The sequence below is a fragment of the Rhinoderma darwinii genome, chromosome 7 (assembly GCF_050947455.1).
Source record: "Rhinoderma darwinii isolate aRhiDar2 chromosome 7, aRhiDar2.hap1, whole genome shotgun sequence".
Lineage (NCBI taxonomy): Eukaryota > Metazoa > Chordata > Amphibia > Anura > Rhinodermatidae > Rhinoderma > Rhinoderma darwinii.
Genome location: NC_134693.1, coordinates 101,478,592 through 101,492,863, shown reverse-complemented (window position 1 = coordinate 101,492,863; position 14,272 = coordinate 101,478,592). Strand labels below are relative to the sequence as shown.

The following is a 14,272-nucleotide window of genomic DNA, read 5'->3' as shown; positions in this document are numbered from 1 at the left end:
CTGTTTGAGTGTGCTCGCAACTCAAGCATAGCTCAGCTCCGTCCCTCCATGTATTGTGACCGAGTCTGCAGCCCAACATGCGGTATTGACGTGCTTAAGTCCCTGACCAGGGCAGATATTCTGCCAGATAAATGATTCAATCAAATTGTTATTTGAACAGTACGGAGCAATGTGTGACCATCTAACATTGTGATGATTTTAAAAGACACCCGACGCGCGTTTCGCCGGTACTTCCGGCTTCTTCCAGGGGTGGCGACCGCCAGAATCAGAGGCCAGATATGCTAAAAAGATCCCTGATTGACAGGGATGGTAACCAATCCAAACAGTTAAAGACTAGAAACAAAATAATAGTGCAATGTGATACTTCCGGCTCGTTCCAGGAATGTATCCATGTTAAGATAACACTGCCAAGGCTCAGGATGCATCAATTTATAACAAAAAGTTCAAATTGCAGTCATGTCAGGACATTGTGCTGCACATTTAAGTGCACATATAGCACTGTCCTGCAGAAACAAAAATATATAAATGTGAGTATAATAGTCATAGAGAAGGGAGGGGGAGGGGGAGGGGTAAATGTCCGTTCTAGAATAATGCCACTACACAGTCTGTGAGTACAGTCCATCAATAATTACACTGACGGATAGTAACTTGATGGAAATTAAATTAATGTCTCATCACAAAAATATGAGACAAGAAGATATAATTTAATATATTTGGTTGTATGTGAAAACAGCTGTCAATGGGTACATTCACATAGAAAAAAGAGAACAAGTTCGTAGATACAATATGGCAGCATAGTCTGCACAAAGAGAACACACTCTTTCCTTTAGAATTGTCCTCACGTAGCAGTTACAACTCTGCTATGCCGAGCTATGTTTGAGCTGTGAATACACTCAAACAGCTGATCGCGGCTCACCTTCTCTCAACCCTTCCCATGTGTATGTGACTGACTTCGGCAGCCTTATCTGCACAAAGTAAACACACCTCGATTTAGTGATACAACTGCCTGACAGGCAGAATACTAATGGTTACGTGGGACAGGAGATCACTGTGTGAGCACACTATCTGATCAGTTACTCCTCCTGCAGAGTTGTCCTCACGGAGCAGTTACAGCTCTGCTATGTCAAGCTTATACATAGAGGACTAGCTAGCACGCAACAGTCTCAACTCTGCTGTGCCGTGTCTACTTGCATGGGACACATGCACATACAACCCATATGGTTGTATTGATGCAGGGATTTCTCCACCGCAGGGCTTTAATTACAGCCCGTTGGAGGAACCTTTAGTGTCATATGCAGGTTGACTGTCTCGTCATTGATACTGAGGGGGACAGCCATTTGCTAATAATTAACACTTTAATCTCTGGATCAGGGACTATTGCAGAGCCTCCTCGCACATACACAGGGGGAGGCTAGACACATATATCTTTAATAAAACGAAGCAATTAATTTAGACATAATATTGTCTCAGTGTGCCAATCTAGGGGACTTTGGCACAACGTCAAAAATTTTTTTCATCTAACATTGTTTTTAATAATTATTCAATAAAGTATTTTTTATTTTTAACATTGATGTAACACACTACTTTTCCCACTCCCCGTTCCTTTGTTCATAATTCAAATACTTTCTGAATGTGGTTTTGAATACCTTGAGGGTTCCAAAATGGGGTGATTTACCCGGCCTTTCCACCGGGACTGGATAGCGGTCCATTCCAAGTATGGTTGCGGGCGGGTAAGGGACAGGCCCGACAATTTCAGCAGGAGGGGAGGTGGATGAAGAGCGATCAAATTCAAGCCCTGTCGGACCCCGTCCCTTTCTCGACATGGCAGGTTACCCAGTTGCGACATTTCCTAGCGTCCCTAGAACATCCTGGAGAGCAATTGCGAGACTACTCCGCGTTTGAACTCCTGTGTACAGGCACAGGCACGATCCAACATGCTTTATCCAGAATCTATACGTTCTTGATCTCGCCCACCAACCTGCCGCCACCTCCGTACTTGCTCAGCTGGCAGAGGGATCTGGGCGAAACATTTACACCTGAACAACAAGACCGCATGTTCACCATGACACATAAGTCCTCCATGGCCAGTAGATTCCAAGAGGCAGGGTTTAAGATATTGTCCCGTTGGTACAGGGTGCCTTCCAGATTGCATGCTATGATCCCGGCGGCCTCGCCATTATGCTGGAGATGTGGGGACCATGTGGGTACAATCCTGCATATTTTCTGGGACTGCCCACTCCTGACTGGGTTCTGGTCCGAGGTGTGGCGCATTTCCTCAAAGTTTACGGATCACCTTCTGCCGAGATCCCCGGGCCTCTTCCTGCTTCATCTGTGTGAGGTCCCACTGCCAGTGTATAGTCGTTCGGTAGTTAGACACCTGGTAAACGCGGCTAGGGCATGTGTTCCTGCACTGTGGAGACAGTCCTGTCCTCCGACGGTGGGCATGTGGTTCGGCAAGATCCAGGAAATCATGAGAATGGAGGACCTCACGGCATCAATGAAGGGGACTCATGCCTCCTTCCTAAAAACATGGCGTGAATGGATTAGTTTCCAAACGACCGAGGAATATAAAATCATCATGGCCTCGTGAATTCTTGTCTAGATCCGGAATGTCAGGTCAGCTCCCCCCCTCCCCCCCCCCCCCACTTCCCTTCTTGTTTTCTCACTCCCCATTTTCTATTCTTTCTTTCCTTACTAATTGGCCTCTCCTTCTTTCTGTCTCTGTTGCTCTCTTTAATGCTCTTATGCACATTTAGGACATATCATGCACGGCTGCGGGTTCAGGGTGCATACCGGAGTTTTCTTACATAAGTGTTTTCAGCGTCATGGTACTCTCAGGTGAACCCATGTGTTGATGTGAGGCTGATAACTGACCTGTGATCTGTTGCATGATTTTCAATGCCATTTTTGCACTATGTTGTGTATATTATTTGTACGATTTGTGATATAAAATAACAAAATGACAAATAAAAGAATTTAAAAAAAAAACAAAAAACAAAATGGGGTCATTTATGGGGACTTTCTAATATAGAAGGCCCTCAAAGCCACTTCAGAACTGAACTGGTCCCTAAAAAAATGGCCTATTGAAATTTTCTTGAAAATATGAGAAATTGCTGCTAAAGTTCTAAGCCTTGTAACGTCCTAGAAAAATAAAAGGACATGAAAAAAAAACCGATGCAAACAAAGTAGACATATGGGGGATGTTAACTAGTAACTATTTTGTGTGATATTACTATCGGTTTTACAAGCAAATACATTTAAATGTAGAAAAATGCAAATTTTTGCTAAGATTTGAAGTTTTTCACTAATAAATATTGAATTTAAATCGACCAAATTTTTTCCCTAACAAAGTCCAATATGTCACGAGAAAATCTCAGAATTGCTTGGATAGGCAAAAGCATTCCCGGAGTTATTACCACATAAAGTGACACGTCAGATTTGAAAAAATCATCTGTGTCCAGAAGGCCAAAACAGGATGTGTGCTGAAGGTGTTAAATAAACTGCGATATAGGGGAGATGCTTGAATACGTTTAGAGCAGAGAAAGGTCCAGTATTTGTCATTTAGATGACAGGTTCCCTTTTAAAGCAGCACATTATGCTGTCATCACGGAGGGCAATATAATGTAGTGATAGATACGCTGATTTCAGCGAACTGTCACTTACAGTGAAGGAAATAAGTATTTGATCCCTTGCTGATTTTGTAAATTTGCCCACTGTCAAAGACATGAACAGTCTAGAATTTTTGGGCTAGGTTAATTTTACCAGTGAGAGATAGATTATATTTAAAAAAAAAAAAATGAAAAATCACAGTCAAAATGATATATATTTATTTGCATTGTGCACAGAGAAATAAGTATTTGATCCCCTACCAACCATTAAGAGTTCAGCCTCCTCCAGACCAGTTACACGCTCCAAATCAACTTGGTGCCTGCATTAAAGACAGCTGTCTTACATGGTCACCTGTATAAAAGACTCCTGTCCACAGACTCAATTAATCAGTCTGACTCTAACCTCTACAACATGGGCAAGACCAAAGAGCTTTCTAAGGATGTCAGGGACAAGATCATAGACAAGCACAAGGCTGGAATGGGCTACAAAACCATAAGTAAGACGCTGGGTGAGAAGGAGACAACTGTTGGTGCAATAGTAAGAAAATGGAAGACATACAAAATGACTGTCAATCGACATCGATCTGGGGCTCCATGCAAAATCTCACCTCGTGGGGTATCCTTGATCCTGAGGAAGGTGAGAGCTCAGCCGAAAACTACACGGGGGGAACTTGTTAATGATCTCAAGGCAGCTGGGACCACAGTCACCAAGAAAACCATTGGTAACACATTACGCCGTAATGGATTCAAATCCTGCAGTGCCCGCAAGGTCCCCCTGCTCAAGAAGGCACATGTACAGGCCCGTCTGAAGTTTGCAAATAAACATCTGGATGATTCTGAGAGTGATTGGGAGAAGGTGCTGTGGTCAGATGAGACTAAAATTGAGCTCTTGGGCATTAACTCAACTCGCCGTGTTTGGAGGAAGAGAAATGCTGCCTATGACCCAAAGAACACCGTCCCCACTGTCAAGCATGGAGGTGAAACATTATGTTTTGGGGGTGTTTCTCTGCTAAGGGCACAGGACTACTTCACCACATCAATGGGAGAATGGATGGAGCCATGTACCGTCAAATCCTGAGTGACAACCTCCTTCCCTCCACCAGGACATTAAAAATGGCTCGTGGCTGGGTCTTCCAGCATGACAATGACCCGAAACTTACAGCCAAGGCAACAAAGGAGTGGCTCAAAAAGAAGCACATTAAGGTCATGGAGTGGCCTAGCCAGTCTCCAGACCTTAATCCCATCGAAAACGTATGGAGGGAGCTGAAGATCCGAGTTGCCAAGCGACAGCCTCGAAATCTTAATGATTTACAGATGATCTGCAAAGAGGAGTGGGCCAAAATTCCATCTAACATGTGTGCAAACCTCATCATCAACTACAAAAAACGTCTGACTGCTGTGCTTGCCAACAAGGGTTTTGCCACAAAGTATTAAGTCTTGTTTGCCAAAGGGATCAAATACTTACTTATTTCTCTGTGCCCAATGCAAATAAATATATATAATTTTGACTATGTGATTTTCAGTTTTTTTTTAAAATATAATCTCTCTCTCACTGGTAAAATTAACCTAGCCTAAAAATTCTAGACTGTTCATGTCTTTGACAGTGGGCAAACTTACAAAATCAGCAAGGGATCAAATACTTATTTCCTTCACTGTATATGTGTGCGTGCACACACACACACACACACACACACACACAAATTTGGTTTCACTGTAATCTTATTGACCCGCAGAATAAAGTTAACACGTTATTTAAATGCACGGTGAATATCGCAAAAAAAAGAAGCGCAACAAACAATATAGGTACAATAAATGGTGCCATGAAGAAGTACAACTTATCCCGCAAAAATCAAGTCCCACAGGACTAGATCGACTGAAAAATAAAAATTACAAAAAAAAGTTATGGCTTTTGGAGAGAGGAAAAAAATGAAAATGAAAATCAGAAAAATGGCTGCGGCTGAAAGGGGTTAAAATATCCTTAAAAGGGTCAGAGCTTTGTTTTTGTGATACAAAGCCCTATAGCCCCTGCATAGACCTAGATGTAAAACATAAAAATATGCCCTGCAGAAGGCAAAGCTTAGATTATGTGCTGACTGCATACATTTCATTCATTGCATTACGTTCAATAAAAACACCGTATACTGTAAGCGCTTAGCTCCCTCTAGTGTCTATTCAGGGAATTTTTAGCTGTGTATTATAAAAACAAAGCTTCGACATTACTGTATAACAATATGATCTACAATTATTCAGCACAGAATATTGGAAATAAAACACCATGGTGTTCAAAGGTGGACATCCACTTTATAGTGTACCTCCAGTTGCGAAGATGTGCTGACTTTATACAAAAATGACAGAAATTCCCATTGGTGGAGGATCTACCACTAATACCTACAACTCATTGCTTCAACAAATAAGGGCTGTCAACAGACTTGCACTAAATTCTCCAGCTGTCCTCAACTGCCCCAAATGAAGTCTCCGTAAACATGCAGGATCCAGCTATTATCGATTACATCTAAATTCGCAAACTTAGACGTGATCGAGAATAGCTGGATCCTGCGCGTCAGAGACATGGAGGACTAGTGCTCACCGAAGCCATCGGTCCTATTTTAATAAAAACCAATTCAAAACTTTCTTCAAAAAGATTTACATAGCCTTTATTGAGACTGTCCACAGTAGAGGAGACCTTAGAGGATTCATCTTTAGGCATCTACCAGGAGAGGAAGCTTTACTAAAAAAGAAAAAAAAAAAAAAAGGGACACACAGGGGCAAAAAGGGACACAAAGGGGCACATGGTGCCTCACCCAGATAATTAAAAGCGAATTTAAGAGAATAGGTAACACTAACCTGGTGGGATTGTGGTAGAGGAGATAGGGGAACTGATGAGGTAGGAGAAACGGGTGGCTGCCAAGCAGACCTGACCTGCTTTTTAGGCCTGCCACACGACAGCGAGTCCAGAGATGGCTGGTCAGAAAGGCGAACCAAAATGCCCATTACAGACTTGATGATAATATTAGAGATTTCACCAACCATAGAAAGGGAATGAGCCCACTCCGGTTCAGTCCCTGCAGCACTAGGCATCGGTCCCGCTGGGGGTGGTGGAGCCACCGATGCTTAGCCAGGAAGCCGGCATGCACACTGAAGTAGGTGAACCACATAACAATTTAGAGCTACATTTAGTGCAGGCATAATGAACGGTGATTTTCACCTAGCGGGAGGACTCTCCCCTGGGGTGTGACATTCCAGTAAGGGGTTTACACAGAACACTACTTTAACCCCTTCCCCCTGCTTGCATTCTGGGCCCGAATTACCAAGCCATTTTTTACGTTTTTCCATCGTCACATTCCAAGAGCTATAATTTTTTTATTTTTGCGTCGACATTGCTGTATAAGGTCTTGTTTTTTGCGGGACAAGTTGTACTTTTTAATTGCACCATTTTGGGGAACATAGAATTTATTCATTAACTTTTAACAACTTTTTTGGGGAGGGGGGATAGAAGAAAACCTTTGCCACTCTTTTTCTGCGTCCTAAATCTACGTCGTTTACCCTGTGGTATAAATAACACAATAACTTTATTCAGTGGGTTGTTGCGATTGCAACGATACCACATTTGTATACATTTTGTATGTTTTACTACTTTTACACAGTAAAAACAATTTTTTTTCAAAATTATTTGTTTTTGTGTCTCCATATTTGAAGAGCCATAACTTTTTTATTGTTCCGCCGATGCAGTTGTATAAGGGTTTTTTTTTTGCGGGAAGACTTGTAGTTTTTATTGGTACCATTTTGGAGTAAATGCGACTTTTTGATCACTTTTTATCAAAATTTTTTTAAGTCAGGATTCACAGAAAACAGCAATTTTTCCATTGTTTTTTATTTTATTTATTACAGCGTTCACCGTGCGGGTTAAATAATGTAATAGCTTTATAGTCGGGATCGTGGCGATACCAAATATGTGTAACTTTTTTGCTTTATTGTGTGTTTTTTTTTTTTTATATTAAAGCATTTTGTAAGGGGGAAAAAGTGGGTTTTTCATCTTTATTTTCCCTTTTTTTTTTTTTATTAACTTTATTCAACTTTTCTACTAGTCCCACTAGGGGGCTTTAATATGCGATCCTCCCATCGCTAGTATAATACACTGCAATACTTTTGTATTGCAGTATATTACTGCCTGTCAGTTTAAAACGGACAGGCATCTTCTAGGACATGCCTCTGGCATGATCTAGCAGGCATTCACTACAGGCAGACCAGGGGGCCTTTATTAGGCCCCCGGCTGCCATCGGAGACACAGACACTCGGCGATCTTATCGCCGGGTGTCAGTGGGATGAGAGGGAGCTCCCTCCCTCTCTCCAAAACCTCTCAGATGCGGTGCACGCTATTGAGCACCGCATCTGAGGGGTTAAACAGGTGAGAGCGATACTAATATCGATCTCACACGTTCGAGCAGGGATGACCCCAGCCCTCAGCTACCTGAGAGCAGGGACATTTATCGGCTACCTGCTCTGTTTACTTTATTCTGATGCAGCGCTGTGAAAAGGCTTATCGGCGGTCATTAAGGGGTTAAAGAGGCTCGGTCACCCCATTATAAGTGCCCTATATCCTACATAAGGAGATGGGCGCTATAATGTAGGTGACAGTAATGCTTTTTATTTTAAAAAAAAACGATCTATTTTGACCACTTTATTAGCGATTTTAGATTTATGCTAATGAGTTGCTTAATGCCCAAGTGGGCGTGTTTTTACTTTAGACCAAGTGTGCGTTGTACAGAGAAGTGTATGACGCTGACCAATCAGCATCATGCACTTCTCTCCATTCATTTAGGCAGCGAATAGGGATCCTTTTTGATCGCTATGTGCTGTCTTATACTAGCATTAACAATACATAAGTGTTTAGACAGTGAATAGACATTCCACAGGATGTCTATTCACAATCTCTGCACTTCGTTACTCTGTCTGTGGTAGTTCCAGCAGAGGAAGCGTAATCTCGCGAGATAACGCGGTAAATGACAGGTTACAACGAGATTACGCTTGTTCTGCTGTAACTACCACAGACAGAGTAACGAAGTGCAGAGATTGTGAATAGACATCCTGTGGAATGTCTATTCACTGTCTAAACACTTCAGTATTGTTAATGTGTTAGTATAAGACAGCACATAAGGATCTAAAAGGATCCCTATGCGCTGTGTAAATGAATGGAGAGGAGTGCATGATGCCGATTGGTCAGCGTCATACACTCCTCTGTACAACGCCCACTTGGTCTAAAGTAAAAACACGCCCACTTGGGCATTAAGCAACTCATTCGCATAAATCTAAAAACGCTAATAAAGTGGTGAAAATAGATAGTTTTTTAAAAATAAAAAGCATTACTGTCACCTACAAACCTACATTATAGCGCCGATCTCCTTATGTAGGAGATAGGGTACTTATAATGTGGTGACAGAGCCTCCTGGCTGTATTTCTACGGCCAGCGGTCAGGGTCTCTGAAGTCCGCCGTATAGACCAATTACGGCGGCACTTCAGAGACTGTGCACGCGCGATCGCGCGCACACAGCTCCGTGACCTGGCTGTTGCTAACAGCCATGGGCACTAGGCAGAATGTCAGGGGCCAATCTTTTGGCCCCTGAACATGTGATCACTGTGACAACCAATCATAGCGATCACATGCATTTGTACGTATAATACAGTGTGCACGCGATCGCGTGCACACAGCCCTGTGCCCACGCTGTTACCAACAGCTCTGGGCACTGGGCAGAGTATCAGGGACCAATCTGATGGTCCCTGAACATGTGGTCGCTGTGAAAACCTATCACAGCGACCACATTTGTTTTATTTTGACTTTTCTGGCAGCAAATCTCCTGCCTCTTTTCTTCTCCTCAAACATTGTTTCAGTGTGAGGAGAAGAAGAGACTCGAGAGAATTGCTGCCAGAAGAATACAGTTACAGTTACAAAAAAATACAGTTACACTCTAAAACATTCTCTGTATAGATATATTTCTATCTATCTATACAATCTATCTATCCATCTATCTTTTTTTCTATCTATCTACCTTTCTTTCTTTTATTCTATTAGAATAGGCAGGTAGGGAGTATATAATTATATATATATATATCCACATATATATAATATATATATATAGCAATAGCGGTTTATTTTTTGTTAGCGGTAGTGTAGATATATATAGCAGTTAGTTTGTGTGTTTTATTTAATAAAAAAATAATTGTTTAGTTAATGTTAGTGACGTTATGGCGAGGAAGTTGTTTAGCGCCGAGGAGGCATACGCCATGCTGTGGTCTGAGTCGGAGACCGCATCAGAGATGGCACCTGTTTTGGGCAGTGAAGATGACAGCGTCACTTCAGGTTCATCTTCAGGGGATGTTGTCCCTGATGCAGTTGAAACTGCAGAACATGAAAGCGCAGGGCCAAGTAGCGCTGTAGCACAGGACAGCCTGGTCCCTCCAGTCCAGGCTCTTGTATGGGCACCTGCCCCATCTTTTGAGCCTAGAATCCACGGATTTACTGCCACTCCTGGCATAACCATGGACAATACAAATTTTGTCCAAATGGATTACTTCCATTTATTTATAACGGACGACATCCTAAATTTGATTGTCCACGAAACTAATTCATATGCCACTCAATATATAAGGCAGAAACCTTCATCCACCCATGCCAGAGATTGGACGCCCACCAATTTGCAGGAATTCAAAAAAAATTTGGGGCTCACCCTAAATATGGGTATTGTCAAAAAGCCCTCCATTAGGTCTTACTGGTCAACAAGACCCGCCCAAGCCACCCCAGTATATTCTGCAGTAATGCCCAGGTCTCGTTATGAGACAATAATGTGGTTCCTCCACTTCAACGACAGCGCACAGGCCCCCCCAAGTACCGATGCAAACCAGGATCGGTTGTTCAAAATAAGACCACTGATAAATTCCCTCAATTTATTTCTGCAACTCTACACCCCTGAGCAGAATGTAAGTGTGGACGAATCCCTCCTCAACTTTCATGGCAGACTTAGCTTTCGCCAATATCTACCTTCCAAAAGGGCAAGATATGGCGTTAAGCTTTATAAACTGTGCGAAAGCGGGTCAGGATATACCACCGCCTTCAGGATTTATGAAGGGTGGGACCGCTCAATAAATGTTCCGGGATGCCCCCCTGAACTTTCCACCAGCAGTAAGATCATGTGAGAGATAATGCAGCCTCTGCTTCACAAGGGGTACCACCTGTACGGTGATAATTTTTATTCCAGTGTGCCCCTGTTTAGGCATTTGCATGCTGCAAGGACTGGGGCACGTGGTACCATGCACAAAAACCGAATTGGTTTTCCACAGCAATTAGTGGGAAAGGGGGACTCCTGTGCTTATGCATCTGAGGAATTGCTGGTGGTCAAGTTCAGGGATCGCAAAGACGTGTATGTGTTAAGCACGATTCATACCGCAGGAACAGTGGCAGTGAGGGAAAGAGGGGCAACGTCGGACAAGCACAAACCAGTGAGCGTGTTCGAATATAACAAGTACATGGGGGGGGTGGATTTAAGCGACCAGGTTTTACAGCCGTATTTAGTGAAGCGAAAAACAAAAACCTGGTACAAAAAAGTGGCCATTTATTTGTTACTGGTGGCCATCCACAACTCATTTGTGCTCTACAAAAAAAAAACAGGAGGCAGAGACACATACCTGGATTTCCAGGAGAAAATTATTGAAGGCCTCATATTTGATGTTCAGGACACCCGAGAATGCCCACAGTCTGAGGATGTCACGCGACTGACTGAAAGACACTTCATCAGTCGGATTCCCCCAACACCAACCAGAAGAAACCCCCAGAAAAAGTGTCGCGTCTGCAGAAAAGACGGGCACCGCAAAGACTCCCGATATGTCTGTCCCTCACAACCAGGCCTGTGCATTGAGCCATGTTTTAAAATATACCAAACTGTTCTGCATTATTAGATTTTAGTTAATTAGTTGAAAATAAATTTGCCCTACATTACATTTTTATTTTTCCTTGATTTTACTCCAAGGGTGAGGGAGGGAATGGGTGGGGGGTGGATGTCATGTTTGCGTATTTTCTAAAGTTCATCTGCTGAATAGCTCCATTTGCATAAAACTGCAATTTCTTATTTTAGAAAACCCAAAAAAATAAATTCCCATTATACCCCTAGATGAATATTTTGGGATTTCTGCTTCAAGAGCAGATATTTTGGAAGTGTTATAGAAACTCTGTTGAGTTTTGTAAAACCAGCTTTGAAAAAAGGCGATTTGTGAAATAAGCTTCTTCTATCGTCCGCCCTCCTACATCTCTATGTGATAAGGCACACATATTTGGTATCCCCCATGCACAGGAGAAGTGGCAGAATGTGAAAGGAGATGAGTTTTGTCCGTGGTCCATTCTATGTGTGAAAAATGCTAGCATAAACAGACGCAATTGCTAAAAAAATTGCTAATTTTATTTTATTCCATCTTATTCAAGAAACTTTCAGAAGAAAACTGGACTGTCTAACAATATGATAAACCCCTTGAAGAAAACCTTGTGGGGTCTACTTGCGTGAATGAAGTAATTTCTGGGGTGATTCTAATCTTTCAGCAGCATTAGGCCCCCCAGAAAACCGTATGCTTCTATAAAATCAAATGCAGAATGTGCCTCAGGAGGTCCAAACGCAGCCAAGTTGTTAAAGAAGGGTTTCACATGCTTGTGCACGATAAGAGGTTTCTGAGAGGCCCCTTTCAAGATGGCGCCGTGGCAGAAAATGGTGGCAGCCTCGTAATCTAAGCAAGCCAGGGCAGAGAATCAGGTTGTGTCCCAACTAGTCATGGTAGGCCTCAAGCAAGGAATTGTCGTGAAAGGGCAGAGCTAAGTGGTAGGTGCGGTAGACTGAGCGAATCGGGCTGTGGAGGCGTTTGGGAAAGATCCCTACTCACACCTCTACACCTTTCCACTTCACTCCTAGCAATTTGGCAACCAGCAAGGGCACCCCCTTAGTGAGCCACCCTTGGGTAAGTGGGGAGACAATGGTGGCAAACATGTAGAATGGAGGACTCCCTTAAGCTGTTGGGCGACAGAGGAGCTTGTGCACTAGTTTTCTTTGGCAGAGGGACAACGGCGCAGTGAAGTCAACATTGTGCGCCCACCATAGGAGGAAAAATCAGGGGTACAGCATCACCTGTTTCCCACCTACAATAGAAGTATGCTTCCAGAGACACGAAGTTAAGACTGAATTGGCTCAATGTCTATAGGTGGGGTGAGGGGCTAGCACTTTAATTCTTAGGCGGGATTCACACGACCGGGTCGTTCCCGAGCCCGAGTGCGGCCGGTAAAATCGGCCATTTTGCCCGGCCGGTTTGCATAAAGTTATGCATCCGTGCCGGGCCGGGCAGATCCGGACAGTGACATCAGCGGCAACTCCTGAAGGGGAATCCCCATGTGTTCGGGGATTCCGCTTCAGGAGTTTCCCCTGATGTCACTGCCCAGATATGGACAGAGACATCAAGCGCTCTGTCCAGGAGCGGAATCCCCGAAAACACGGGGATTCCGCTCCTTCAAGGAGCTAAAGTGCGGCTAGCACATAGCAGAGCGGGGAGATACCTCCCTGCTCTGCTATAGTGGCGTCGCTACAGTAGTAGCAGCCGCAGCAGCAGCAGCTGCGGCTACTACTACCGTACTAGCGGCGCCATCGAAGGTGTCGCCGAGCCAGGGTGCTTTTAACAAGCAGGGGAAGGGAGCCAGCACAGCGCTCCCTTCCACCTGCTGTACACCCCGGCCCTGCAACACAGTGTACAGCGATGCCATTCGTCAGAATGGCATCAACTCCTCCTCCTCACATGCACTCTGCGCTGTGAGGAGGAGGAGATAGAGCGCAAGCGCCGGGAAACCCGGCCAAAACTCGGAACACATTACGGTGATGGCCGTGTAATACCCGGCCCCATAGACTTCTATGGGAGCCGGGCGGCCGGGTGCCCGGGCAAAGATAGAGCATGTCCTATTTTTTGACGGCCGGATTTTCCGGCCGTCAAAAAATCGGTCGTGTGAATAGCCCCATTAGGGGTCTATCATTCCTAATGCAGCCGGGTGCCGGCCGATTTATGAACGGCCGGCACCCGGCCGGGAAACCCTGCCGTGTGAATGAGGCCTTAGAGTCAAGCCTCCTTGCGGCAACAGCCTATACCACGGTCTGTGTCCCCCAATGATACGAACTAAAATGGCGATTTTTACGCTCCACACGCTTCAGCACTCTGTGTCCTATCTCTGTAAGTTTATGTGGTCTGAGTGATTGTTACTCATCCACACTTCCACTTCACATTATTAGCATTTACGGGGGACAGATCTTGCAAATCAGAAATTTAACAAACTGACAAACTAAAATGGTTATTTTTTTTTTTTTTTTTTGTTAGTCTATTCATTAGTGAAACTGACAAAATTCATAAATGGTAAAATAATGCTACTAAAGTGAAGGATTATTTATTTTTTAAGCACATTTTATTCTTAACTGTGTACGGATCTGCGTGTCATACAGCTTCCAGGAAGGGTAAGAATACTAATGATTCTATAATTTTCATGAAATAGCAGTTCCAGTAATGTAAGAATTGTCCCCCTCAGAAACTAGTGAGAAGCGCATCTACAATCCTCAGCAATCCTACAGCATAAAGAATATACCAGAGCTGGGAGCATA

General features: G+C 43.6%; 1 protein-coding gene across 2 annotated transcripts in view; it reads right to left on the bottom strand.

Moving 5' to 3' along the window:
• The window catches only part of ATRIP (ATR interacting protein), a 129,877-nt gene that overhangs the window by 79,775 nt on the left and 35,830 nt on the right, over window positions 1-14,272 (bottom strand). The window lies entirely within an intron of this gene.